The sequence below is a fragment of the Zingiber officinale genome, chromosome 9B (assembly GCF_018446385.1).
Source record: "Zingiber officinale cultivar Zhangliang chromosome 9B, Zo_v1.1, whole genome shotgun sequence".
In the NCBI taxonomy this organism is placed as follows: domain Eukaryota; kingdom Viridiplantae; phylum Streptophyta; class Magnoliopsida; order Zingiberales; family Zingiberaceae; genus Zingiber; species Zingiber officinale.
The window spans coordinates 29,821,249-29,834,507 of NC_056003.1; positions in this window are offsets into that span (position 1 = coordinate 29,821,249).

Below are 13,259 nucleotides of genomic sequence, written 5' to 3' on the forward strand. Positions count from 1 at the left end.
ACTGGTAGTAATTTAAAACTTACAAAAATACAATTTTTATTAAAAGAATAGACGAAACGTCTAAAGGATCCTCAAGTTCCATACAAGAACTTGAAAATTATTTTACTACTTTTTATTTTAATGAAACAGATAGTGAAAATTTTGAAATCCTAAAGTGGTGGTCACATAAGGCTCAAAGATTTCTCGTCATCTCCATAGTCGCCAAAGAAATTTTAGCTTGTCTAGTGTCAACTGTTGCTATAGAGCAGACGTTCAATGTCGGCAACAACATATTAGATGAACTACGATCGACTTTGTCTCTCGACTCATTGGAAGCTCAAGCATTACTCGACGATTGGATCAAGGCCAAGAAAATAATTCAACGAATGCAACTTTCTGATGACAAAGTCGAAGAATTTGATACCGAAGGAACCAATGCAGTAGGAACAATGTAACTTCCTAATGTAAAATGGTAAAAATGTAAAAGAACTACGTGGGCTTTGATTCCCCTATAATCTAAGGGAATACGTAAGCAACTTAAATAAGTGCAAACCCTTTTTTTAATAAATTTAAGTTTTAAATTTTAAATTTTTTAATATAATAATCTTGAACTGTGGTGAACCGTGAACCAAACTGTGAACCGTCGGTTCCGAACCGTGGAGACGTCTACTCTCTAGTACTAGAAACATCTATTGAAGAGTTATGGTAAAGAGATTGAGACACCTCATCATAAATCCATGATTGAACCCTCAGTTGTTCAGGGAGAAATTGATACTCGTGAATAGCTATATGGCCCATCTGTGGATGAACCATATGAGAAATACTAGCTTCTAGTTTCTCATTCACATTGGATGAGCTAGCTAATGAATGTTCCATTGTAGACAAAAAAGCCTGGCTAGCTAATGAATGTTCCATGGTAGACAAAAAGTCTGCTGCTTGCAAAGCAGTATATTCACAACAATCTTGAATCTACCAGAAACAACAAACCAAGTTCACAATGAAAGAAACTGTAGATATTCTACTGATCTGAGTAAAGTGTTGGTTGGTCCCAGGAAGATCGTACCGGCTCCAATGTACAAAAATTTTGTATAAGTGTCGAACCTTTCCTAAACAACCTATTGTGTTTTTTAGAAATTAAATTAGGAATCACAAATGGAACTTAACATTATTGATTCCAAATTTAACTTATCTGTTCTTAATGGTTTAGATTTGGATCGTAAATGATGCTTAACATTATTGATCCAAATCCACCTATGTTATAAATTTAATTAAATATTAATTTCCAAAATTGGCTTCCAGGATTGCATGGCGAGGCACTAGTCCTTCTTGGGTATGAGATCATCCACCACCGCCTAAACAAAGCCTTTTAAGGAAAGCTAATATTTAATTTCATTATATAACTCTAGGTTTAACCAAAAAGAACAATCGAATCACAAATTTGAAAAACAAAAAAAAAACACAAACTCGAATCACAAATTCGAAACTCTAGAATCATATACCTCTTGTGTTTGGAATTCATACAAAGAAAAAACTAGCATGATGCGGAAAATAATTACTAGTTATACCTTTTCTTTGTATGCTAATAACCTCGAGATCTTCTACCGTATTCCTCGCCTCCTCTTAGACGTCATGTGGGCGACGATCCTCCAAGACAAACACCACCCAAAAGCTCCTTCCTCCTTCTCTAAAATCCGGCCACCACCACCATAAAGAAATAAAAGAGAGCAAAGGGAAAGGCAAGGGGAGAGGGTCGGCCACAGGAGGGAGCACAAGCAAAAGAATAAGAATTGTTGTATCATGAGGCCTCTCCTCCCCTTCTTTTATAATACTTGCCCAAGGCATACAAGGAAAGATTTTTACAAAAAATTAAAATCTTCCTCTTATTTTTCCTTTCCTCCTTTTTAATTCCTTTTTCTCCTCTTTGATTGATTCAATTGATTGGTCGACCCCTTGCTTGAGCATCAAGCAAAGAAGGAAAGCTCTTATAAAATTTTACAAGCTCTCTTTTAATCTCCTAATGTGGATGTTTAAAAAAAGAAAGTTTTCTTTATTTTAAAACAAGTTTTAAAATTTAAAACTTCTCTTTAAAAATTTCCTTTTTTAACATGGTGACAAAAAAAGAAAGTTTCAAATTTAAAACTCCCTTTTTAAAAATCATGAGGATGGTTAAAAAAGGAAAGTTTTAAAACTTTTAAACTATATGGCCTAATTCAAATAAGGAAAGTTTTATAATTTAAAATCTCTTTTTTAAAACTTGTAGATATCTACAAAGAAAAGATTTTAAAAATTCAAAACACCCCTCATAATTTGAATTATGTGGTCGGCCCCCTTTGCAAAACTTATGGCCCGCCCCTTTAGAGAAGATAGTGGCCGGCTCTTGGCTTGGTCACCAAGCCTTGGGTCGGCCCCCTCTTGGGACGACCCCCTCTTGGGCCGGCCCCCTCTTGGGCACCAAGATGGGCTTTTCATAGGTGGATATGAGGCATTAATGAGGGTACGATAGGGACCTAGAGGAGAAATTGGTTTTGGCCTCCTGATGAGCTCGAGTATCCCGTGTTCGCCCCGAACACACAACTTAAGTTCATCAATAATAACTCATTCCACTAGAGAGCTATTATTGCACTACCGCACCAATCCCAAATTACAATATTGGCTCATTCTTATCATGAGTGTATTAGTCTCCCTGTGTTTAAGATATCGAATGTCCACTAATTAATTGAGTTACTGACAACTCATTTTAATTAATGTCTTAGTCCAAGAGTAGTACCACTCAACCTTATCGTCATGTCGGACTAAGTCCACCTGCAGGGTTTAACATGACAATCCTTATGAGCTCTTCTTGGGGACATTATCAACCTAGATTAATAGGACACAGTTTCCTTCTATAATCAACAACACACACTATAAGTAATATAATTTCCCAACTTATCGGGTCTATTGATTTATCAAGCTAAATCTCACCCTTTGATAAGTCAAAGAAATAAATATTAAATATATGTGCTTGTCATTATATTAGGATTAAGAGCACACACTTCCATAATAACCGAGGTCTTGTTCTTTTATTTAGTCAGTATAAAAAAACTACCTCAATGGTCCTACTCAATACACTCTAAGTGTACTTAATACCTAATTACACTACGACTGTTCTGATGGTTTATTCTTTTCCATCTCAGTCGTGAGCTACTGTTTATAATTTATAAAGAACTGATAGCATGATCTCCTGTGTGTGACACCACACACCATGTTATCTATAATATAAATTAATTGAACAACTACAAATGTAGATATTTTTGACCAATGTGATTCTTTATTTCAAAATATATGTTTACAAAAGCTAAGTTTTTTGTATACACTCTAACAATCTCCCACTTATACTAAAAGACCAAGCTGCCATATCTGTTGTCATACATCTGATTCTCATCGCCTCCACATGCCGATCAAAAGCTTTCTCCAGAAGGGCCTTAGTGAAAGGATCTGCCAGGTAATCTGCTGATGCAATCTTGGCGACAACAACTTTTCCTCGTTTGACGATATCTCGTATCAGGTGGTACTTGCGCTCTATATGTTTACTCGCCTTATGGGCTCGTGGTTCTTTCGAGTTTGCAACTGCACCGCTATTATCACAATAAATTGTGATGATTTTGGGCAAACCAGGAATCACATCTAAGTCCATTAGGAAGTTCCTAAGCCATACAGCTTCTTTGGCTGCCTCAGAGGCTGCCACATACTCAGCTTCCATCGTTGAATCTGATACGCATTTCTTCTTAACACTCCTCCATGTAATGACTCCACCTCCTAAAGTAAACACATAACCTAATGTAGACTTACTATTGTCCCTATCTGATTGGAAATCTGAATCCGTGTAACCCACAGGGAGCGTATCATCTGCTTGGTAAACTAGCATATAATCTTTAGTCATTCTCAGGTACTTTAATATATGCTTTACAGCAGTCCAATGTCCTTGTCCGGGGTTACTTTAATATCTGCTAACCATGCCCACGACAAAATAGATATCCGGTCTCGTACACAGCATTGCATACATTAAACTTCCCACAGCCGAAGCATAAGGAACTGCCTTCATGTCCTCTATCTCTTTTGATGTCTTCGGAGACATCTCTTTAGATAAAGCTACTCCATGCCTAAAAGGTAAGAAACCTTTCTCGGAGTTTTGCATGCTAAAACGAGCAAGGATTGTATCTATATATGAATCTTGAGATAGACACAACATCCTTTTCTTGTGATCCCTTATGACTGTTGGTTGCTACTCGGAAAACCTAGAGGTTCCACTGTACAAAAATTTTGTACAAAGATCTGAACCTTTTCCTAGCTACCATGTGTTCTTTTAAATTAAATTTTGGATCGCCTGCGGAACTTAACACGTTTGATCCAAAACTTAATCTATTTGTTCTTTTAGGTTTTGACTTGGATCTCCTGCGGAACTTAACACGTTCGACCCAAATCACCTTAAGTTATTAATTCCATTAAATATTAATTTCCATAATTGGTTCCCAGTACTGACGTGGCGAGGCACACGGCCTTCTTGGATATGGGAGCAACCACCACCGACTAGACAAAACCTTTTATAGAAATCTAATATTTAATTTCCTAAAATAACTTTAGGTTAACCAAAAAGAACAATCAAATCACAAGGAAAAGAAAAAATAAAAGAACACAACATCGAAAAACATATTCGAAATTCTAGAACGTAAGCCTCTTGTATTTGGTATTATTTCCATAAATAACTAGTATGATGCGGAAAGTAAAATTACTAGTTATACCTTGTAGAAAAAACCTCTTGATCTTCTATCGTATTCCTCTTCTAACCTCGGACGTTGTGTGGGCAACGATCTTCCAAGATGAGAAATCACCAACCACCTTCTTATCCTCCTAGCTAGGTTCAGCCACAAAGAAAGAAGCTTCACCAAGGAAGAAAATCAAAACACTAACCAAGCTCCAAGAGATGCTAGCTTCCTCTCCTTCTTCTTCTTCTTCTCCAAGTAGTATCCGGCCACCTCAAGAGCTCCAAGCCTTTGAGAGAGGTTCGGCCACCACAAGAGGAAGAGAGGGAGATGATGATGATGGCCGGCCACACCAAGGAACAAAAGAGGGAGAGAAAATAATAGAGGTTGTGTCTCATGAAGGCACCCCTACCCCTTCTTTTATATTCCTTGGCTTAGGCAAATTAGGAAATTTAATTACAATAAAATTTCCTTAATTTCCTTGACATGATTTAATTGAGAAAAATAAAATAAAATTTCCCAAATCAAACTCTAATGGCCGGCCACATCAATAAAGGAAAAAAATTAGACAAGTTTTAATCAACAATTAAAACTTCCTAATATGTTTCCGGAAATTTTAAAAATAAAATTTCTCTTTAAAATCTCTTCATGGTTGATAAAAGGAAATTTCTATAATTTTAATTTTATCAACATGTGGATAATTTTAAAGAAAAAATAAAATATCTCACCAATTTACAAATAAGGAAAGAGATCTAATCTCTTTCTTTAATCTTTTGTAGATCTTTTACAAGAGAGATATTTTAATTTTAATTCTCTTTAATAAATTATTTCTTCCACATAATAAAAATTAAAATTAAAATCCCTTTTTAATTTAATTTGGCCGGCCCCCACTAGCTTGGGTTCAAGCTAGGGCCGACCACCCAATTTTATACCTAGGCCGGCCCTAGCTTGGTTCCCAAGCTAGCTTGGCCGGCCCCCTATTGGTGGGTATAGAAGGTGGGTATAGGTGGGTATAGAACTCTATAAATAAGAGGCTACGATAGGGACCGAGAGAAGGAATTAGTTTTGGTCTCCCGATAAAATTAAGCATCCCGTGTTCGCCCCGAACACACAACTTAATTTTATCAATAATAATTCATTCCACTAGAGAACTATTATTGAACTACCGCACCAATCCCAAATTACATTTTTGGGCTCCTTCTTATTATGAGTGTGTTAGTCTCCCTGTGTTTAAGATATCGAATGTCCACTAATTAAGTGAGTTACTGACAACTCATTTAATTAATATCTAAGTCCAAGAGTAGTACCACTCAACCTTATCGTCATGTCGGACTAAGTCCACCTACAGGGTTTAACATGACAATCCTTATGAGCTCCTCTTGGGGACATTATCAACCTAGTATCTCTAGGACACAGTTTCCTTCTATAATCAACAACACACACTATAAGTGATATCATTTCCCAACTTATCGGGCTTATTGATTCATCGAACTAAATCTCACTCATTGATAAATTAAAGAAATAAATATCAAATATATGTGCTCGTTATTATATTAGGATTAAGAGCACACACTTCCATAATAACTGAGGTCTTTGTTCCTTTATAAAGTCAGTATAAAAGAAACGACCTCAAATGGTCCGACTCAATACACTCTAAGTGTACTAGTGTAATTATACAGTCAAGATAAACTGATACCTAATTACACTACGACCTTCTAATGATTTGTTCCTTTCCATTTTGGTCGTGAGCTACTGTTTATAATTTATAAGGTACTGATAACATCATCTTCTGCATGTGACACCACATGGTATGTTATCTACAATATAAATTAATTGAACAACTACAAACAAATGTAGATAATTTGACCAAATGTGATTCTTTATTCAAAACAAATGTTTGCAAAAGCTTAGGCTTTCAGTATACATTCCAACAATCTCCCACTTATACTAATGACTAAGCTGCCATATCTTCTACCATACATCTGATTCTCATTCCCTCCACATGTCGATCGAAAGCTCAAAGGGCCTTAGTGAAAGGATCTCCAGCCGCCGATGCAATCTTGGCGATGACAACTTCTCCTCGCTCACGATATCTCGTATCGGTGGTACGCCCTATATGTTTACTTGCCTTATGAGCTCGTGGTTCCTTCGAGTTTGCAATCAAGACGCTATTATCACAATAAATTGTGATGATTTTGGGCAAACCAGAATCACATCTAAGTCCATTAGAAAGTTCCCGAGCCATACCGCTTCTTTGCTGCTACATACTCAGCTTCCATGGTTGAGTCCGAAACGCATTTCTGCTTAACACTCCTCTATGAAATGGCTCCACCTCCTAAAGTAAACACATAGCCTGATGTAGACTTACTATTATCCCTATCTGATTGGAAATCTGAATCCGTGTAACCCACATGGAGCAGATCGTTTGCTTGGTAAACTAGCATATAATCTCTAGTCCTTCTCAGGTACTTTAATATATGCTTTACCGCAGTCCAATGTTCTTGTCCTGGGTTACTTTGATATCTGCTGACCATGCCCACGGCAAAACAGATATCAGGTCTCGTACATAGCATTGGATACATTAGGCTTCCTACAGCCGAAGCATAAGGAACTGCTTTCATGTCCTCTATCTCTTTCGACGTCTTTGGAGACATCTCTTTAGATAGAGCTACTCCATGTCTAAAAGGTAAGAAACCTTTCTTGGAATCCTGCATGCTAAAACGAGCAAGGATTGTATCTATATATGAAGCTTGGGACAGACACAACATTCTTTTCTTACGATCCCTTATAACTTTGATCCCAAGAATGTGTGCACAATCTCCTAAGTCCTTCATATCAAATTGTTTGGACAACCATACCCTTACGTCTGATAATACCTTGACATTGTTGGCAATTAACAAAATATCATCTACGTATAGTACAAGAAATACCACCACGTTTCCGTTACACTTCTTATATACACAAGACTCATCCAAACTTTGAATAAATCCATATGACTGGATTACTTTATTAAACCGGATGTTCCAAGATCTTGAAGCTTGCTTTAGTCCATAAATGGACCGATTGAGCTTGCACACTAGATGCTCTTTGCCTTTTTCAATGAACCCTTTTGGTTGCTTCATATGGATGTTCTCTTCAAGACTTCCATTAAGGAAAGCTGTCTTGACATCCATTTGCCAAATCTCATAATCCATATGAGCAGCAATGGATAAGAGTATCCGGATAGACTTAAGCATGACCACCGATGAAAAGGTCTCCTCATAATCGATTCCCTCTTTCTGAGTGTACCCTTTCGCAACAAGCCTAGCTTTGAAGGTTTCTACCTTCCCGTCTGTCCCTCTTTTCCTTTTGTAGATCCACTTGCATCCAACAGCTTTTACACCATTAGGTGGTTCTATAAGCTCCCAGACCTTATTAGAGTACATAGACTCTATTTCAGAATTCATTGCCTTTTGCCAAGATGCTGCATCTATATCTTGGAGTGCTTCGTCATATGTTCGTGGATCAGGTTCATGTTTACCCGGGATCAAGTCCGAAGACTCTCCCAAAAACATGAATCTCTCAGGTTGCCTTACAACCCTCCCACTACGACGAGGCATTGTCTGTGGTCGTGTATCATGTGTGACACGTGTTGCAGTCTCTTGTGGTACTTCATCTTGTACTATTGGTACTGAAGTAGACGTGTCCTCTCTAAGTTCTTCTAAAATAACTTTGCTACTGGGCTTGTGATCCATTATATAGTCTTCTTCTAAAAACTGGGCATTGATGCTAACAATGACCTTCTGGTCTTTAGGACTATAAAATAAACCACCTTTCGTTCCTTTGGGATATCCTACAAACACGCGAACTTCTGTACGAGATTCTAACTTATCAGCATCTGGTTTCAGCACATGTGCTGGACTACCCCAAATCCGAATATGTCTTAGACTGGGTTTTCGCTCATTCCACAATTCTATGGGAGTAGAAGAAACTGATTTAGAAGGTACTAAGTTCAGAACGTATACTGCTGTTTCCAGAGCATATCCCCAAAACGAATTTGGTAATTCTGAATAACTCATCATCGATCTAACCATCTCCATAAGAGTCCTATTCCTTCGTTCTGCTACACCATTCTGTTGGGGTGTTCCAGGTGCAGACAATTGGGATTGAATCCCAGCCTCTGATAAGTAATTCCTAAACTCTCCTAAGAGGTATTCGCCACCACGATCAGACCGTAGTGTCTTGATACTTTTACCTAGTTGTTTCTCCACATCAGCCTTGTATTCTTTGAACTTATCAAAGCACTCGGACTTGCGGCGCATTAGGTAAATGTATCCGTATCTTGAATAATCGTCTATGAAGGAGACAAAATATTCAAAACCTCCTCTTGCTTGGACAGACATAGGACCACACAAATCAGAGTGAACCAATTCTAACACTTCTTTGGCGCTATACCCCTTGTCCTTGAACGGCCTCTTGGTCATTTTTCCTTCTAAGCAGGATTCACAAGTTGGAAAATTTTCCAACTCTAATGAACTCAAAAGTCCATCAGCTATAAGCCTCTGAATCCTACTTAAGTTAATATGACCAAGCCTTAGATGCCAAAGATATGCTTGGTTCATTTCCGAAGGTTCTTTTCTCTTATTAGAATTAGAAGATGAGTTATAAATTTCCATGTTTTGCTTTGTGGAAGAAATTGGATTTAAAGTATACAAATTGCCAACCAATGCACCAGAACAGATAATCACATTATTTCTTTAAATAACTACATCGTTACTGAAAGAAACAGAATATCCATCTAGAAACAGTTTAGAAACTGAAATTAAATTCTTTCTAAAACTGGGTACATAAAGACAATTTCTTAAAACCAAATTTCTATTTCTACTAAAAGATAAGTAGACGTCTCCCACTGCAACAGCTGCCACCTTAGTAGCATTGCCCATGTAGACGGTAATTTCTCCTTCAGATAGTCGTCGGGTTTCCTGGAACCCCTGCAAGGAATTGCAGACATGATCAGTGGCTCCCGTATCTACACACCAGGTGCTGGTAGATAACACCGCTAAACATGTTTCAACTACTAGAGCATGAGATATACCTTTGTTTTGGTTCCTACGAGGACAGTCCGCCTTCCAATGAGCATTTGCCCTTCGGCTTCTTCATTCCGCTTTAAATCCGTACTGAGATTTATTCACTTTCTTTGTTGAACCAACTTGTTTCTTCTTCTTCTTTCCTCTCGGTTTAGAAGTAGAACCATTTTCAGCATAGTGAATTTGAGCATTGTGACGAAATAATCCTTCGGCTGCCTGTCAGTAGTTTCCCTAATGAATAAATCCTCTTATTCATATTATAGTTCGGGAACCGCTCAAAACTTCTAGGTAGCGTTTGAGGATCATATCGATCCGGGTTTCCCATCAATTTCTCCTCCAAGGATCTCAGATCTCGCTTAGATAAGCCATCATCTTTAGGATATGATCCCTCACAGAGTACCCTTGGTGGTGGTCATTATCTTTCTCATGGCTTCTTGCCTAGAAGCCCTATCCCGATGACCAAAGAGTTCCTTGAGATTGTTCATAATATCATAGGCAGTTGGTAAATCTTGATCTTGATGTTGCAATACATTTGACATTGAAGCCAAAATGTAACATCGCGCCATCTCATCTCTCTTACCCATTTCCTATGATATTCAATCTCCTCTTGGGTAGATTCACCAAGAGGGTGCTTCAGCACCGCTAAGTCAAGATAAATTTATAGCTTTCAAAGAAGGACAATATCCGTGTTCCTTTTCCAATCTATGTAATTAGGTCCAGTAAGTCTATTCTGTTGAAGTATGATGGACAGTGGGTTGAAAGTCATCCTAAGAATCACAAATAACTTTTGGTTTGAACTCTAAATTTAGAATAATATTGATTCCTCAAACAATACTATTTTAAATTAACCAACACCTCAAAACACCGTGAATTTTGTATGTCATGTTAGTGTGGACGTATACTAATTCAACATTTGTAAAAGGAGGGTTTTAACCCATTAATTTTATTATCTTGTCAACCTAACTTTTTGACAAATAAAATTAATAGTTGGTATCATTTGGTCACACAAATAATAGCAGTGACTCTGATGGGGAGGATACTATTAGATGTGTCTAAGTGTATACCACTACTTGACACTAAGTCCATTAATAAGATTATGCCCCTTCTGTTGGGGAAGATCACACGCTCTTAATTAACTTCCTATAGTCATCCAAAAATGGAAGTCTGTTCTAGTGATCCGCAAACAAGCTCATCCGTTATGGAGGAAGGCACTCAGAGCCAACGCGCAAGCTTGTTTGCATCACTTACAAACCAGTAATGGAGATCATGGGATTTACTTAAAAATCCCTCTCCCACTTAGTTATTTATAAATGAGGAATTTTAACTATGCTAGCCTACTAAACTTGTAAACTAACATGCACACACAGCACAAAGCAATAAATAGAAAATCTAATTTTCAACTATTATGGCTTTTGTCTCTAGTTGTCCTCCGTGTGTTGTCATCCCAAGCTGCTGCCATATTTGGCCACCGCCACCGTGTCTAGCTGTCGCATCCATCTTGCTCCTAGTTCCGCTGCGCCTCTGGTCCTTAGCAGGTTCCACGCGTTGCAAGATTCGATCCGCGACATAAATAGAATTTTACATTTTGATCCTATATTCCATAAAAGGAATGTACATGTATCTAGATCAAAAATAAAATCCTAATAAAACTAAATACAGCTCCTGCTGTATTTTAATACAATCATGCACACACATATAAATGCCCTTGACATGTCCAAGGGTCCAATCACACACATAATAACTAAAAGCCATAATAGTTGGATCCTGCATCCACAAAGTTAGCACATCCTACTATTAACCTGCCTAAATTATGTATGACATGTGCATAATTAAACTAATACCAAATACACAGAGGCAAAACCCTAGCTCTGATACCAATTGTTGGTTGCTACTCGGAAAACCTAGAGGTTCCACTGTACAAAAATTTTGTACAAAGATCTGAACCTTTTCCTAGCTACCATGTGTTCTTTTAAATTAAATTTTGGATCGCCTGCGGAACTTAACACGTTTGATCCAAAACTTAATCTATTTGTTCTTTTAGGTTTTGACTTGGATCTCCTGCGGAACTTAACACGTTCGACCCAAATCACCTTAAGTTATTAATTCCATTAAATATTAATTTCCATAATTGGTTCCCAGTACTGACGTGGCGAGGCACACGACCTTCTTGGATATGGGAGCAACCACCACCGACTAGACAAAACCTTTTATAGAAATCTAATATTTAATTTCCTAAAATAACTTTAGGTTAACCAAAAAGAACAATCAAATCACAAGGAAAAGAAAAAACAAAAGAACACAACATCGAAAAACATATTCGAAATTCTAGAACGTAAGCCTCTTGTATTTGGTATTATTTACATAAATAACTAGTATGATGCGGAAAGTAAAATTACTAGTTATACCTTGTAGAAAAAACCTCTTGATCTTCTATCGTATTCCTCTTCTAACCTCGGACGTTGTGTGGGCAACGATCTTCCGAGATGAGAAATCACCAACCACCTTCTTATCCTCCTAGCTAGGTTCGGCCACAAAGAAAGAAGCTTCACCAAGGAAGAAAATCAAAACACTAACCAAGCTCCAAGAGATGCTAGCTTCCTCTCCTTCTTCTTCTTCTTCTCCTTCTCCAAGTAGTATCCGGCCACCACAAGAGCTCCAAGCCTTTGAGAGAGGTTCGGCCACCACAAGAGGAAGAGAGGGAGATGATGATGATGGCCGGCCACACCAAGGAACAAAAGAGCGAGAGAAAATAATAGAGGTTGTGTCTCATGAAGGCACCCCTACCCCTTCTTTTATATTCCTTGGCTTAGTCAAATTAGGAAATTTAATTACAATAAAATTTCCTTAATTTCCTTGACATGATTTAATTGAGAAAAATAAAATAAAATTTCCCAAATCAAACTCTAATGGCCGGCCACATCAATGAAGGAAAAAAATTAGACAAGTTTTAATCAACAATTAAAACTTCCTAATTTGTTTCCGGAAATTTTAAAAATAAAATTTCTCTTTAAAATCTCTTCATGGTTGATAAAAGGAAATTTCTATAATTTTAATTTTATCAACATGTGGATAATTTTAAAGAAAAAATAAAATATCTCACCAATTTACAAATAAGGAAAGAGATCTAATCTCTTTCTTTAATCTTTTGTAGATCTTTTACAAGAGAGATATTTTAATTTTAATTCTCTTTAATAAATTATTTCTTCCACATAATAAAAATTAAAATTAAAATCTCCTTTTAATTTAATTTGACCGGCCCGCACTAGCTTGGGTTCAAGCTAGGGCCGGCCACCCAATTTTATACCTAGGCCGGCCCTAGCTTGGTTCCCAAGCTAGCTTGGCCGGCCCCTTATTGGTGGGTATAGAAGGTGGGTATAGGTGGGTATAGAACTCTATAAATAAGAGGCTACGATAGGGATCGAGAGGAGGAATTGGTTTTGGTTTCCCGATAAAATTAAGCATCCCATGTTCGCCC